The sequence below is a fragment of the Schistocerca cancellata genome, chromosome 7, assembly GCF_023864275.1.
Source record: "Schistocerca cancellata isolate TAMUIC-IGC-003103 chromosome 7, iqSchCanc2.1, whole genome shotgun sequence".
Taxonomy (NCBI): domain Eukaryota; kingdom Metazoa; phylum Arthropoda; class Insecta; order Orthoptera; family Acrididae; genus Schistocerca; species Schistocerca cancellata.
The window spans coordinates 44,222,712-44,239,588 of NC_064632.1; the positions used below are offsets into that span (position 1 = coordinate 44,222,712).

At 43.4% G+C, this 16,877-nt stretch overlaps 1 protein-coding gene and 1 pseudogene across 1 annotated transcript in view; one reads left to right on the forward strand and one right to left on the reverse strand.

Moving 5' to 3' along the window:
- LOC126092636 (transcription factor AP-2-beta) overlaps positions 1-16,877 on the forward strand; it is a 411,315-nt gene that overhangs the window by 75,808 nt on the left and 318,630 nt on the right. The gene's annotated exons all lie outside the window — the stretch shown is intronic.
- LOC126093062 (5S ribosomal RNA) lies at positions 8,516-8,633 on the reverse strand (annotated as a pseudogene).

Genomic DNA, 16,877 nt, shown 5'->3' on the forward strand with positions numbered 1-16,877 from the left:
CTGCCTCGGGCATGGATGTGTGCGATGTCCTTAGATTAGTTAGGTTTAAGTAGTTCTAAGTTTTAGGGTACTGATGACCTCAGATGCCATTTGATCCATTTGAACCATGGGATGACCCCGAATCATCATAGTAATCGATGTGGAAAGCGGCGCCTAAGTGTAGTCATTGAATTACGGTCCGTATGGGCTGCAGCCCAATCTTCTGAAATCATATCGGATTTTTTCAGCAATGTCCTTGCAGCTGTGGAATGAGGAACCTGTTAATCATGACCGAATATCGCTCGGAACTGACACTCACTGGATGGCCATCGTCTTCAAAAAAGCATGTCACAAAGATTGCAATGGAGTGTCCAATAGCACACAAGACGACGATGATCTTTGGGGTTCCCTGGGCCTTTTGATGTGTGAGATGCGAGTTTATGTCTAAGTAAATCTGACGTTTTTGTTACTGACGAACTGCACGTTGTCTAATAAACGAGTGACACGGGTGTAATGTGTGACATACCAGACACCTCCAGTCAGCTAGTGCACTGTCCCGGTGTTTCTCGGGCCACTGAAAACTTACCGCCTTATTTGTAGCAGTCACAAGACTTGTCGGAAATCCGTCATTCTAGTTAATTCTCTTCAGTAATGTTGTGCAGAAATTGTGCCTTCTCAGTGCATATCCCGGCCGTAACTGTGGAGCCACTTGCAGTTTCTAATGATGAAATTTTAAATGCTGTTTCACAGTCCTCTGCAAGGGAAGCGCGAGTGATTCCTAATGTTCTGGAAGAGTGGCGGGCGGATTACTGTCGGCTTCGTTGCAGAGTTGGACGAACTCCTAAGATATTTTCCGGCGTTCCAACTGTAATTTCAGGTCTTTTATGCTCCACCTCGGTTGCAGAACTCGTCTCAAGTCACTGTCTTATTCACTTGAATGCTGCCCTTCAATCTGGGACACGGAAACGGAACTTTCTTCCACGGCACACTAGCCGCAATCGCTTACACATGACAGGACTCCTCCAATGTCTCAGTACGCACCTGCAATGACCATCGTTCCGTACCGAACTGAATAGTATACTATGTGGGTTCGATCAGATACGGGCGCATTTAAATCTTAGCTGGGTGGCCAGTTGAAAATTTACGCTTCCTGTACTCATCTACTGGTCTTTGATTTGTCGAGAGCTGAACACTCACAGCTTCAATTTTCGTTCGAAGTGATACTGAAGATTGAAAAACAAACAAAAGTTTCACACAGTATTTATTTAATTATCATTGAGTGGAAGACAATAATACATTGCTCCACTCTGGGCTATGGTAGTCGCCACTGTTGCCACCATAGTACTGATCATAGTCGGAGGTGCTAAGTGTTGTCTGAACCCGTCGCTCCCAACTGCCGTAACTCACTAAGAGCTGCCCACACTCAGTTGGTAGCTCACTTTATTGATAAAAACATTATAAAGCCAATATCATATAAATATTTCTTTATTTAAAACAACCGGTTTCCACGGACTTTGCTGTCATCTTCAGGTCTTAAAAAAAATCTATTTGTTATGAAACGCGTTCATTTAAAGTTGGATCTTAAGCCAAACTGATATGTGGATAAAAAACAGGTTTGTCAAACTGTGCTGTATTTTATCCACATGACAATTTGGCATGACATTCAACGTTTCATAACCAAAAGACTTTTTAAGACTTGAAGATGACAGCAAAGTCTGTCGAAATCAGTTGTTTTGCATAAAGAAATATTTATGAGACCTTGTGTTTAGAATGTTTCTAGCAAGTAAATCAGATCGCTCCTTCTGTCTTCTGAAAAAGAGAAAATTCAATTATTTTACGGTGGTAGTTCGTGACGCCATTATTCTGGCGTGAACGAACGTCAGAACTACGATGTGTCTTATGAATAAAATTATCATTTATCCTACATGCATTATTTGTCAGTGGGCTGGAATAGCATTCGGGGACTTTCACATATTGCCGGTTCTCATGAAAGTCATTTTTATAATACAGGGTGATTCAAAAGATTGTGCACAAAATGAAGGAGCTGATAGAAAAGTCAAAATACGGCTTTGGATAAGACCGTATGATCTAGGATATGATCCTGAGCCAATGAAAGCTCTGGAATGTCACGAAGAACAACGACTCAATACATGATCTTCACCGAACAAGTTCTCCCGGGACTGTTGGAGGATACACCACTTAAAAACGGTTGATGCAACTGTATGGAGCACCTGCTAGTCATAACATTGCAAAGCTTTCACTGTCTCAGCATTACTTCCAAGACGGTCAGTTCCAATGTTGTTGTATTTCGACTCCTCTATCAGCCCCTCCAACGGGTTTGTTACCTTTTCAGTCACCTTGTATGTTGATTAGACCGGCTGACAGGTGACGGAAGCGCTAAAAACATTCGAAAAAGAAAATCACTACAAAAAACTGTCCGCGTCCGTAACGCAACGGTCAGCTCGCGTGGATGCAATGGGGAGGACACGGCTTCGATTCCCACTACTGTCCGGGATTTATTTCTTCGAACGAGGACCTGAACGGAATGCATTCAGCCATGTGATGCCGAATGAGGAACTATTTTATTAAGCAGTAGCGACGACAAGGTCAAGAAAGTCGACAACGACCGAGATAGCAGTGCGCTGACAACATGTTCTCCACACTCGGCCAAACGACGCCGTTGGGAGAGGACGACACGGCGGTCGATCGGTCCCGATTGGCCCCGTCTGCGCTAGAACGCGGAGCTTTGTTGTTGGCTTTTACTACAGAAAATAAAAAATAGTCAAACGGAATTTCGATAATATGTCAGAAGATCATATACACAGATTGCAAATCTGGATTCAAATACGTATTTCGTAAATTATTTCGCAAATTATCAAGGCATTTGTATCGATGTTTTAACCAATTAATATTCATTAGATCATCGTCTTTTGTTGTTGTTGTTGTTGTCGTCTTCAGTCCTGAGACTGGTTTGATGCAGCTCTCCATGCTACTCTATCCTGTGCAAACTTCATCTCCCAGTTCCTACTGCAACCTACATCCTTCTGTATCTGCTTAGTGTATTCATCTCTTGGTCTCCCCCTACGATTTTTACCCTCCACGCTGCCCTCCAATACTAAATTGGTGATCCCTTGATGCCTCAGAACATGTCCTACCAACCGATCCCTTCTTCTGGTCAAGTTGTGCCACAAACTCCTCTTCTCCCCAATCCTATTCAGTACCTCCTCATTAGTTATGTGATCTACCCATCTAATCTTCAGCATTCTTCTGTAGCACCACATTTCGAAAGCTTCTATTCTCTTCGTGTTCAAACTATTTACCGTCCATGTTTCACTTCCATACATGGCTACACTCCATACAAATACTTTCAGAAATGACTTCCTGACACTTAAATCTATACCGATGTTAACAAATTTCTCTTCTTCAGAAACGATTTCCTTGCCATTGCCAGTCTACATTTTATGTCCTCTCTACGTCGACCATCATCAGTTATTTTGCTCCCCAAATAGCAAAACTCCTTTACTACTTTAAGTGTCTCATTTCCTAATCTAATACCCTCAACATCACCCGACTTTATTCGACTACATTCCATTATCCTCGTTTTGCTTTTGTTGATGTTCATCTTATATCCTCCCTTCAAGACACCACCCATTCCGTTCAACTGTTCTTCCAAGTCCTTTGCTGTCTCTGACAGAATTACAATGTCATTGGCGAACCTCAAAGTTTTTATTTCTTCTCCATGGATTTTAATACCTACTCCAAATTTTTCTTTTGTTTCCTTTACTGCTTGCTCAATATACAGATTGAATAACATCGGGGAGAGGCTACAACCCTGTCTTACTCCCTTCCCAACCACTGCTTCCCTTTCATGTCCCTCGACTCTTATAACTGCCATCTGGTTTCTGTACAAATTGTAAATAGCCTTTCGCTCCCTGTATTTTACCCCTGCCACCTTTAGAATTTGAAAGAGAGTATTCCAGTCAACATTGTCAAAAGCTTTCTCTAAGTCTACAAATGCCAGAAACGTAGGTTTGCCTTTCCTTAATCTTTCTTCTAAGATAAGTCGTAAGGTCAGTACTGCTTCACGTGTTCCAACATTTCTACGGAATCCAAACCGATCTTCCCCGAGGTCGGCTTCTACCAGTTTTTCCATTCGTCTGTAAAGAATTCGCGTTAGTATTTTGCAGCTGTGATTTATTAAACTGATAGTTCGGTAATTTTCACCTCTGTCAACACCTGCTTTCTTTGGGATTGGAATTATTATATTCTTCTTGAAGTCTGAGGGTATTTCACCTGTTTCATACATCTTGCTCACCAGATGGTAGAGTTTTGTCAGGACTGGCTCTCCCAAGGCCGTCAGTAGTTCCAATGGAATGTTGTCTACTCCGGGGGGCCTTGTTTCGACTCAGGTCTTTCAGTGCTCTGTCAAACTCTTCACGCAGTATCGTATCTCCCATTTCATCTTCATCTACATCCTCTTCCATTTCCATAATATCGTCCTCAAGTACATCGCCCTTGTATAGATGGATTGGGGCTAAGAAATGAAAGAGGAAGCCGCCTGGTAGAATTTTGCACAGAGCACAACTTAGTCATAGCTAACACTTGGCTTAAGAATCGTGATAGAAGGTTGTATACATGGAATAACCCTGGAGATACTAGAAGGTATCAGATAGATTATATAATGGTAAGACAGAGATTTAGGAACCAGGTTTTAAATTGTAAGACATCGTCTTTTACACGAAACAAATTTCCGATTTCGAGTTATTCAGAGTTCGTTCATCAATTGGTTCAGAATGCTTTTCAAAGAACGTGTTGAAAAGTTTTCAGCAATGCTACGAGTATAATATCAGCCTTTTAACACTCTTTGCGGTTCATGGAAATACTTCCCGACAAAATCTATTTTGTGCCTGCTAATGAGGTGGTTCTGACTTCCAACAAATCTAAGTAATGTTGGGGAAAACTTCTTCAAAGCAAGCCGAATGCGACCTATCGAATCACAGGAACAAAGCTGATAAAGTGCTGTAAACATCAGTGAAACGGTTGACGGGTAATACGGGTTGAAGTAGATGTAGCCGAAAATTTTTGTTATGTTATATCATAACCCACTTTTATTACTTCTTTCTGCACAAATCGATTAGGTACAATGCGAGTAGTAGCAACTGATCTTTTACTTACGAAAAAAAGCGGCGAATTAAATATAATTATATAGCAACCTGCCTATGAGAACAGGGGCACACTTGGAGAGCTGGTGGCCGGTCGTGCAGCGGATATTTACGATACTGCCGTTGGCGGCAGTTTTTAAGGCCATTCTGTGGCAGTGTGGCGGTCGGGTATTGATAAAGAAAGGAACAAGCTCTGTTTCTTCCACAGAGGAAAATTTGCGACCTTGAGCTAATGCGAGGGTTTGACACAAGGCGTCATTAGACTGCACGACATGCAGAAGCAGTTTTTATCGTCACGTATTGATGCAAGTCATCCAGATAATTCTACGAAACCCAATTTGGTATAATAGAGCAAACGAAGATTAATGAGTAGTAGATTACCCTTTGCATTTCGCGTGCTCTAAGCCACGTGCATGGTTGGGAGAAGTCGATAATCAATTGAAGAGTGGGAATGGAAAACGGGCAGATTGCGAAATCTGACATTTGTCAATAAAATGAATAAAAACAATGTGTCTCTGTTTGTACATAACTGATTTGTATACAAAAAATTGAGAGTGTATTCTGATACCGCTGAAAAGTAAGTAAGAAAATAAAAACTTTGTTAAGGACGTTCTCAGTGCCGTATCAGGAAACCGACTAGCTCTTAAGAGCAAATAAGACATTTTTTTACAAGTTCATTCTTGCAAAAAAGAAAACAGCAACCAGCCACTGTTAATAAAGTTGTTTATTTACGCAAATATCGCCGTCACGTTTCGAGCCAACATATTCACCTTCAGAGGGCTCTTCACGTTTATATTACACTAGCAAACCCGATAATGCTACGCAGCTGTTAAACATGTAGGCCTATGGTAACTGGACATACGGCCTATTCTTCTTCTCCTTGTCCATCGCCTCACCATATTATATAAATTTAAAAAATATAAAGTGTATTCCATCCGACGTTTATTAGAGTCTCGTGTAAAAATTTCAAGTAAATTGGTCAAGAACTTTTCGAGACTTTCGGTAACAACGTTTCCCCTTTACGTATTACATACATATATATATTTTATATATAGTTGAAAAACATATAGCCTATGTCCGTCCGAATGTTCATTAGAGTATCCTATATAAATCTGAAGTGAATAGATCAAGTGCTTTTCAAGATTTTGGTAACAATGTTAAAATACGACTTGTCTTTATATAGTAGTATAATTTGTTGTTGTTTACATTAGTTGTTGGCTGTTTTTTCCAAAAACATGTGTGAACAATAAAAAATGTAATACACACATGAACAGCCGTCTGAAGATGAACCTGTCAGTTCGAAACCGGTAACGGCGCTATTTATGTAAATAAACAACATTATCGATAGTGGTTGGTTGCTGCTTTCTTCTTTGTAAGAATCAGTTTGTATTTTGGACACAGACATTGTCTCAGTAAATTAATAGGAAGAAAGGATTTGTTCCGAGTGTGTTTAATACTGAGGCACTACGTTCTGTTGGTGGTAATATAAATATAGATACACAGTAGTGTAACAGTAGTCAAGAAAAACCACTTCTCCTATCTCTTAAATTTTGGATCTCTAGAGGGAAGCGCAGCTTGGGACAAAGGCGAAGCTCCTTCTGCTAACGCATGTTTGAAAGGTTTTCTTCATAGATTGGCATTTGCATCAATTCTAGGGACATTCAACAGAACATTGAACGCCTTATGCGAAAAAATGGTACTTCGAAAGTTTTCCATTTCCACTCCTGAGTCATCACTTTTAGACCTTCACCTAAGGCTACATCACCTCCTTCCCTTTCTCCCTTTCCTTGCTCTTCGTTTCTCCTCTAATTTCCTCTTTAGAAACACAAACAGCCAAACCACGAGTTTAAACAATTTTCAAATACTTTCCATTACAGTATTCGTCTACTTTTTGTTAATGAAGTATGCAAATTTCTCGAATGAACCTGCGATCATAATGAGTTTTTTTGGCAATAATACCATATACAGGGTGTAAATCTTAAGTTGACAAACCAGAATAACTCGAAAAATAAACTTCACACGAAAAATGTGTAGAATCCAAAGTTGATTATTTTCGTGGGGGACATCTGCTGGTGCTAAAATTAGCCCCCACCCCAGCCCCTTCGGGGTGGGACGGGAGGCAACTTTAAATTTTCTGTGCCCGAAGACCACATCGCATCTTCTATTTTTAATGTCTTATACTCTAATCTAATTCCTTAGCATCATATGATATAATTCAACTAGATTCCATTGCCGTTTTTTCACTATTGTTGCTAGTCATCTTATACATTCTTTTCAAGACACTATCCATTCCGTTCACCTGATCTTCCAAATCCTTTCTTGTCTCAGACTGAATTACAATGTCATCAGCAAATCTCAGAATTTTTATTTCTTCTCTCTGAACATATGCCCTCTTTCCCAATTTCTCCTTGGTTTCGTTTACTGCCTGCTCAATGTACAGATTAAACTACATGGTAAACGGCCTTCAACCCTCTGTCACTCCGTAACTACTGCTTCCTTTTCTTGTCGTGGTATAATTGCAGTCTGTATTTGTCTTCTGCTAGCCTCAGAATTTTCAAGACTTTATTCTAGTCAACAGTGTCAAAAGTCTTCTCTAAATTTACAAATGCTGGAAAAGTAGGTTTGTCTTTCTTTGACGTATCTTCCAAGATATGTCGCGGGTTCAGAATTGCCTCGCGTGTTGTTGCATTTATTCCGAGACCAAAACACATGCTGCCCGAGGGCTGTACTATCAGTTGTTCCTGTGTCGGTGTATTGTAACCATGACTTATTAAACTGACAGTTCTGTAATACTCTAAATCTGTCTCCACCTGCCATCTTTGGTATTGGAATTATTACATTCTGCTTGACGTTTGGTGGTATTTCGCATGTCTCATGTTTTAGTGTAATAAAGAAAAACGTACATTAAGTCGTGCAGACAGTATTGTTCAATACAAAACGACTTTTTGGCTGGACGAAGTGGCGCAGTGTTAAACAAACCTGATTTGCTTTCGAAAGAAGCAGCAGTCAATCCGCAGAGGAATTCCGTCACTAACATAAACTGACTTCAGGCAGGATGGGTACTGTGAAAAGAGCATAACTGAGTTGTTCCCCGAGCCCCACCAATGCCCTGATACCTCGCACCCTAATCCTCGTTGAGTCCGAACACGTGCCTCTTCCGTAGTAGAATACAGAAAAAACTAAACTCCTCCAGAAAGGGACCGACCGGCCGCCGTGTCATCCTCAGACCACAGGCATCACTGGGTGCGGATATGGAGAAGCATGTGGTCAGCACACCGCTCTCCCGGGCGTATGTCAGTTTCCGAGACCGGAGCCGCTACTTCTCAGTCAAGTAGCTCCTCAGTTTGCCTCACAAGGGCTGAGTGCACCCCGCTTGCCAACAGCGCTCGGCAGACAGGATGGTCTCCCATCCAAGTGCTAGCCCAGCCCGACAGCGCTTAACTTCGGTGATCTGACGGGAACCGGTGTTACCACTGCGGCGAGGCCGTTGGCCTGATTTCCGTAATACAACGAGGTGACAGAAGTTACGGGATACCTGCTACTATCGTGTCGGAGCTCCTTTCCGCAGATGTAATGCGGCAGCCCGGCGTGGTACGGACTCAACTAGTCACTGGAAGTCCCTTCTACATCTACATCTACATCTACATCCATACTCCGCAAGCCACCTGACGGTGTGTGGCGGAGGGTACCTTGAGTACCTCTATCGGTTCTCCCTTCTATTCCAGTCTCGTATTGTTCGTGGGAAGGAGGATTGTCGGTATGCCTCTGTGTGGGCTCTAATCTCTCTGATTTTATCCTCATGGCCTCTTCGCGAGATATACGTAGGAGGGAGCAATATACTGCTCGACTCTTCGGTGAAGGTATGTTCTCTAAACTTTGACAAAAGCCCGTACCGAGCTACTGAGCGTCTCTCCTGCAGAGTCTTCCACTGGAGTTTATCTATCATCTCCGTAACGCTTTCGCGATTACTAAATGATCCTGTAACGAAGCGCGCTGCTGTCCGTTGGATCTTCTCTATATCTTCTATTAACCCTATCTGGTACGGATCCCACACTGCTGAGCAGTATTCAAGCAGTGGGCGAACAAGCGTACTGTAACCTACTTCCTGTGTTTTCGGATTGCATCTCCTTAGGATTCTTCCAATGAATCTCAGTCTGGCATCTGCTTTACCGACGATCAACATCATATGTTCATTCCATTTTAAATCACTCCTAATGCGTACTCCCAGATAATTTATGGCATTAACTGATTCCAGTTGCTGACCTGCTATTTTGTAGCTAAATGATAAAGGATCTATCTTTCTGTGTATTCGCAGCACATTACACTTGTCTACATTGAGATTCAATTGCCATTCCCTGCACCATGCGTCAATTCGCTGCAGATCCTCCTGCATTTCAGTACAATTTTCCATTGTTACAACCTCTCGATACACCACAGCATCATCTGCAAAAAGCCTCAGTGAACTTCCGATGTCATCCACCAGGTCATTTATGTATATTGTGAATAGCAACGGTCCTATGACACTCCCCTGCGGCACACCTGAAATCACTCTTACTTCGGAAGATTTCTCTCCATTGAGAATGACATGCTGCGTCCTGTTATCTAGGAACTCCTCAATCCAATCACACAATTGGTCTGATAGTCCATATGCTCTTACTTTGTTCATTAAACGACTGTGGGGAACTGTATCGAACGCCTTGCGGAAGTCAAGAAACACGGCATCTACCTGTGAACCCGTGTCTATGGCCCTCTGAGTCTCGTGGACGAATAGCGCGAGCTGGATTTCACATGACCGTCTTTTTCGAAACCCATGCTGATTCCTACAGAGTAGATTTCTAGTCTCCAGAAAAGTCATTATACTCGAACTCCCTTGCAGAAATATTGAGCTACACTGCCTCTATAGCTGTCCAAGATTGTGTGTACGTACTGACCTCTCAGTTATGTCCCATAAGCCCCTGATGCGATCATTTCGAGCGATCTGTGTGACAAATCATTCGCTCGAATTGTCCAGAATGTTTCTTCAAACGACTTGCGAACAACTTTGGCACGGTGACATGGCGCATTATCATCCACAGAAATTGCATCGTTGTTCGGCAACATGAAGTCCCTGAATGGCTGCAAATGGTCTGCAAGTAGCCGAACTTAGCGATTTCCAGTCAATGACTGGTTCAGATAGATCAGAGGATCCAGTCCATTCCATATAAATGTAGCCCACAGCATTATGGAGCCACAACCATCTTGCACAGTGCCCTGTCGGTAACTTTGGTTCACAACTTCGTGGGGGCTGCCCCCACACCCGAACCCTACCATCAGCTCTTACGAGTTGAAATCTGGCCTCATCTGACCAGGCCACGATTTTCCAGTCGTCTAGGCTCCAACCAATATGGCCACGAGCCCAGGATAGCAGCTGCAGGAGATATCGTGCTGTTAGCAAAGGCACTCGCGTCGGTCGTCGTACGTTCCACATTGATTTCTGCGGTTATATTCATGCACTGTTGCTTGTATGTTAGCACTGACTACGGTAACGCCGATGCTGTCGTCACCGCGTTGTCCTTGGTGGGAAGTAATGGTTGAAATTTGGTATTCTCGACACACTTTTGACACTGAAAGTCTCTTCGGGTTTGCTGCCGGATCCTAAAATCAACTTGACTCGATATTTCGGCGATCCAACTGTTCGCCATCTTCAGGAAATGCTGCTTCTGCCGATGAGTCCCGCTGAGAACTGACGCAAGATTGCAATTCGACGTCCTATATACGCCACCGTTCAGTACACGGCGCATGCGCCGCCCATCACGGTTTCTGGCTTCCATCACACAGGGAGGTGGCGCCGCCCTTAGTGAAACACTGCTGGCAACGATATATCGCAATCAAGGCCGCATCGAAGAACGTTCAGTTTTGATGCGAGATAATACAGGATTCCACGTTTCGCTAAGAGGAAACCCATTGTCCCTGTTGATTAAATTATCAGCCAACATAATTTCAATCGCCTCTTTATACACACTATTCCAAAAACCGGAAATGTTGGCAATTACAACAGTTTCCTCAAATTTCATTTTGTGTCCCTCATTTAGGCAGTGTTCTGCTACGGCCGATTTTTCCGGCTGTTGTAGCCTCGTGTGACGGCGATGTTCCACACACCTGTCATTCACTGTGCGAATAGAACGGCCAACGTAAGATTTCCCACATTGACACGGGATTTTGTACACCCCGGGTTTCCTAAGTCCCAAATCATCCTCCACAGAGCCGAGCAGAGCCCTAATCTTAGAGGGTGGACGGAACACACTCTTGATGTTAAAACTCCTTAAAATTCGTCCAATCTTAAACGATAAGCCTCCAGCATAAGGAAGAAAGGCCACAGATCTATGTTCCTCTTCGAACACCTCCGGAGACGGTCCAAATTCCATAGCCCGACGAATCTGTTTCTCGGTGTATCCATTTTCCTTAAAAACAGTCATCAAATGCTCAAGTTCTTGGGTTAAGCTGTCTGCGTCGGAAATGGCATATGCTCTCCGTACCAAAGTCCTAAGGACGCCACTACGTTGGTGTGGTGGATGACAACTCTGAGGGTGCAGGTACAAATCTGTGTGTGTCGGCTTTCGGTGAACACTGTGTCCCAAAGTTCCATCTGGTTTTGGGATCCGGCAGCAAACCCGAGGACACTTTCAAGACTTATTACGCCGGGAAGGCCTACGTAGTCACTTTTGACACTGTTGGTCTCGCACTACAGAGTTGCCTGACATTTTCCGAAATGGAGTGTCCCAGGCGTCTAGCGCCAACTCGGCATTCCAATTATGTTACAACCGTCGTGCGGCCGTGATCACGTCGGAAACCTTTTCAAGTGAATCACCAGAGTACAGATGACAGCTCCGCCAATCCACTGCCCTTTTAGACCTTGTGTTCGCGATACTACCAACAAGTGAGTATGTGCACATCGCTATCCCATGACTCAGATCGTTGTAACTCCAATATGGACAGAATGATAAACCTAAATCTTCTCTTCGTTGCAGTCTCCATACTCCGTAGTGTCAGCGAATGCTACTGTAATGACACATTCCGGCGCAGAGACATACAATACCTTAAAGGCTGCGCCAAAGATTAAATTGAGAGGCATGTAGGTTATAATCTTTGTAATGTTCAAATTGGATTCTCTTTTGTTTCATACTCCAAGAAGGAGCTAAGGGACACTTCCGATTGTTGCCTCGTGGAGGATGGACGTAATTTTTGGTGTCTGCGGAAAGGCAGCCATATTGTTAGTAATTATGGTTTGTGCGACGAGCAGAGCAAGTCTTATTGTCTTGTGAATAAAAAATAGTGAGAAGTATCGAAGTGTTACGAAAATTATTTAAAGCAACGTAGCAACGTAGCATTAATAATTCCAATCCCAAAGAAAGCAGGTGTTGACAGATGTGAAAATTACCCAACTATCAGTTTAATAAGCCACAGCTGCAAAATACTAACACGAATTCTTTACAGACGAATGGAAAAACTAGTAGAAGCCGATCTCGGGGAAGATCAGTTTGGATTCCGTAGAAATACTGGAACACTTGAGGCAATACTGACCTTACGACTTATCTTAGAAGAAAGATTAAGGAAAGGCAAACCTACGTTTCTAGCATTTGTAGACTTAGAGAAAGCTTTTGACAATGTTGACTGGAATACTCTCTTTCAAATTCTAAAGGTGGCAGGGGTAAAATACAGGGAGCGAAACGCTATTTACAATTTGTACAGAAACCAGATGGCAGTTATAAGAGTCGAGGGGCATGAGAGGGAAGCAGCGGTTGGGAAGGGAGTGAGACAGGGTTATAGCCTCTCCCCAATGTTATTCAATCTGTATATTGAGCAAGCAGTAAAGGAAACAAAAGAAAAATTTGGAGTAGGTATTAAAATCCATGGAGAAGAAATAAAAACTTTGAGGTTCGCCAATGACATTGTAATTCTGTCAGAGACAGCAAAGGACTTGGAAGAACAGTTGAACGGAATGGGTGGTGTCTTGAAGGGAGGATATAAGATGAACATCAACAAAAGCAAAACGAGGATAATGGAATGTAGTCGAATAAAGTCGGGTGATGTTGAGGGTATTAGATTAGGAAATGAGACACTTAAAGTAGTAAAGGAGTTTTGCTATTTGGGGAGCAAAATAACTGATGATGGTCGACGTAGAGAGGACATAAAATGTAGACTGGCAATGGCAAGGAAATCGTTTCTGAAGAAGAGAAATTTGTTAACATCGGTATAGATTTAAGTGTCAGGAAGTCATTTCTGAAAGTATTTGTATGGAGTGTAGCCATGTATGGAAGTGAAACATGGACGATAAATAGCTTGGACAAGAAGAGAATAGAAGCTTTTGAAATGTGGTGCTACAGAAGAATGCTGAAGATTAGATGGGTAGATCACATAACTAATGAGGAAGTATTAAATAGGATTGGGGATAAGAGAAGTTTGTGGCACAACTTGACCAGAAGAAGGGATCGGTTGGTAGGACATGTTCTGAGGCATCAAGGGATCACCAGTTTAGTATTGGAAGGCAGCGTGGAGGGTAAAAATCGTAGGGGGAGACCAAGAGATGAATGCACTAAGCAGATTCAGAAGGATGTAGGTTGCAGTAGGTACTGGGAGATGAAGAAGCTTGCACAGGATAGAGTAGCATGGAGAGCTGCATCAAACCAGTCTCAGGACTGAAGACCACAACAACAACAGCATTGTATTCCTTGGTTTCCACCGTCTTCGTGAAGTGAACCGATGCCGACTTAGGAAGATACACACGGTCAACAAAGAGAAGAACTTCGATGGCGACTGATGAATTAATATTGTGGCAGAAGGACTAATTCTACGTCTAAGGTGAGAAGTCTGATTAAATCAACAATGACGTAGAATTCAAAATGTAATTAATCGGAATGGTAAATTATATTACAGGCATATTTCACGCAGCGCTGTATTTGTCCGCATTCAAGCCGGTCAATACAATCCGTAAAAAAGCCTTTCAAAAATTCAAATGTTTTTTTATTTATTTCGCCACACTACGGTCGATGGTTCGAATCCTGCCTCGGGCATGGATATGTGTGTGATGTCCTTAGGTTAGTTAGGTTTAACTAGTTCTAAGTTCTAGGGGACTGATGATCTCAGATGTTAAGTCCCATAGTGCTCAGAGCCATTTGAACCGTCCGTAGTGTCAGGGCATACGACAATTGAAACAAGAGGGAGATTTATCTGTTGGTGTGCCAGAAGTGGATAAGAGGGAGTGGTGCGAAGTACTGGTTGGGAGGAAGGAGGCGGATTTGTTTTTTTTTATGTGCACAGGCCTGGTTTGAGCTGTCCTAACTTCTGCCTACATGACTCATACCAGCACCGATCAGATCAGGGAAGTAATTACTGCAGCCCCTGATGCTGTACCTCAAACCCGATCGCTAAGGCCTCTCGTCACAGCTGCCCCGGCCTTGTAACTCCGCAAAGCACCGCTGCCCTCGCCGGGCGCTACCGTCGTCCGCACGCCCTTAATGTCAACCATTAGCGCCCAGCCGACGCGGTAATCAGCCCTTCGGCCACGCGGGACGCGGGTCGGTCGCAGTTACAAATTCCTTTTTCCTCTCTTTTTCCTTACGTGCCGTGTTACGCAGCCGGGGAAAAAGAAGTTAAGAGCACCGTGCCGCTTCGCGTGATCGGGCTATATTAATTAACTACATTCCACAGTTAATAACTTCAGTAATTTTCTGGAAAAAAAGCGAACTGGCGAGCTGCCGACCTGGCCTGTCTCTTCGCTGCGACTCTCTTAAACGAGGCGTCCTCGGCTTTCGTGCCGTCGCCCATTTCAGCGCGTTTCCGCCTCTGTTTCGGATTCCTGGAAAGATGATGATGATGATGATGATGTTTGGTTTGTGGGGCGCTCAACTGCGTGGTTATCAGCGCCCGTACAATTACCCAATCTTTGCTCAGTCCAATTTCGCCACTTTCCTGGATGATGATGAAAAGATGAGGTCAACACAAACACCCAGTCATCTCGAGGCAGGTGAAAATCCCTGACCCCGCCGGGAATCGAACCCAGGACCCCGTGCTCGGGAAGCGAGAACGCTGCCGCGAGACCACGAGCGGCGGACGGATTCCTGGAAAGTCCACAATTTTTGTTAGAGACGTACACCAAAAATTCTTATGATGCGTACACAGAACAGTTGACAGCTCTCAAAGATGTACTTTAATTTCGAATCTTGTCTTGCGTTGAAACTAAACTCGTCCCGCACAGGCCGTGAAGACACAAAGGGCGCGACTGGCCGCCGTGTCATCCTGAGCCCACAGGCGTCACTGGATGCGGATATGGAGGGGCATGTGGTCAGCACACCGCTCTCCCGGCCGTAGGTCAGTTTCCGAGACCGGAGCCGCTACTTCTCAATCAAGTAGCTCCTCAGTTTGCCCCACAATGGCTGAGTGCACTGCGGCAAGGCCGTTGGTTTGTCTTGCATTGAGCTACTACAAAATTTACCAAGTGCTGTAGAGCGTCTGTGTGAGACTTCAGCGAGCGTGTACATGTACTCAGTACACACGGTTCAGAGCGCAAGTAGGCTACAACAGAAGACCATAGACAACACGCCAGAAAGAACAATGACATTTCTCGGGTAATATTTACCGTATTCTGTTATGCTGATTGCGATGGAGTAAAAATAGCATTATAAGAGTCATTTCCTGCCAAAATAAATCACCTATAAGGTAGGGGACCCAAATTTCGTCTCCTTAGCACGTTAGTACCTGCATGAGCCCTGAAAGATTATGAAAAATGCTACAAATAGGTGTATATATTCCTGTATTTGTCCTCCACTTGTAGGTAACTTACAATTAAGTTGTTATAACATATTAAAGCCAATATTTGACATAAAGGTTAACTATGCAATAGCAGAAATACAAAGTGTTCGTAATTTCGTCCCCCCGTAACAATTCCCAGGATCGCAATTATTTTAAATGTATTTTTTCCAGTCTAACGTTGGCGGATACCTTCAGTATAATAAATTACTTCAAGGCCATAAATCGACAGTGCCTGTAAGTTACTTTAAGCTTTCTAAAGAGGTATCACAGATGAATTTGCATATATCTGTAGATGAAGAGCACATTTCGTTATAACAAACCAAGCATTTCGTGCGGCGAATCCATTTCTCTCCGCTTGTGTTTTCCCATATGAATAAAGTTAAGTAATCTTTATCAGATGGTTCAAATGACTCTGAGCACTATGTTTGACTTAACATCTGAGGTCATCAGTCCCCTAGAACCTAACGAACCTAAGGACATCACATCATCCATGCCCGAGGCAAGATTCGGATCTGCGACCGTAGTAGTCGCGCGGTTCCGGACTGAAGCGCCTAGATCCGCTCGGCCACCGCGATCGGCTATTCTTCATCAATAGCAAGTAAAATGAACTTTAAATAACAGCTCCAAATTTCGTCCCCGGGACGAAATTGATAAAGTCCCGAGATTTATTTTAATGGCCTCTACAGCAACATAGGCCAGACCTTTGTTTGTAGCGATTACACACTAGAAACTACCACACACGAGAGAAATGTAGCCCAATATCTGAACACAAATAAATCCTTACAGTAGGAATGCGCTAATCTGACTTGCGCTAACTCACCTCAGCAGAAGCAGTTGAGCAGGCCGGAGTGACCGAGCGGCTCTAGGCGCTACAGGCTGGAGTCGCGCGACCGCTACGGTCGCAGGTTCGAGTCCTGCCTCGAGCATGGGTGTGAGTGATGTCCTTAG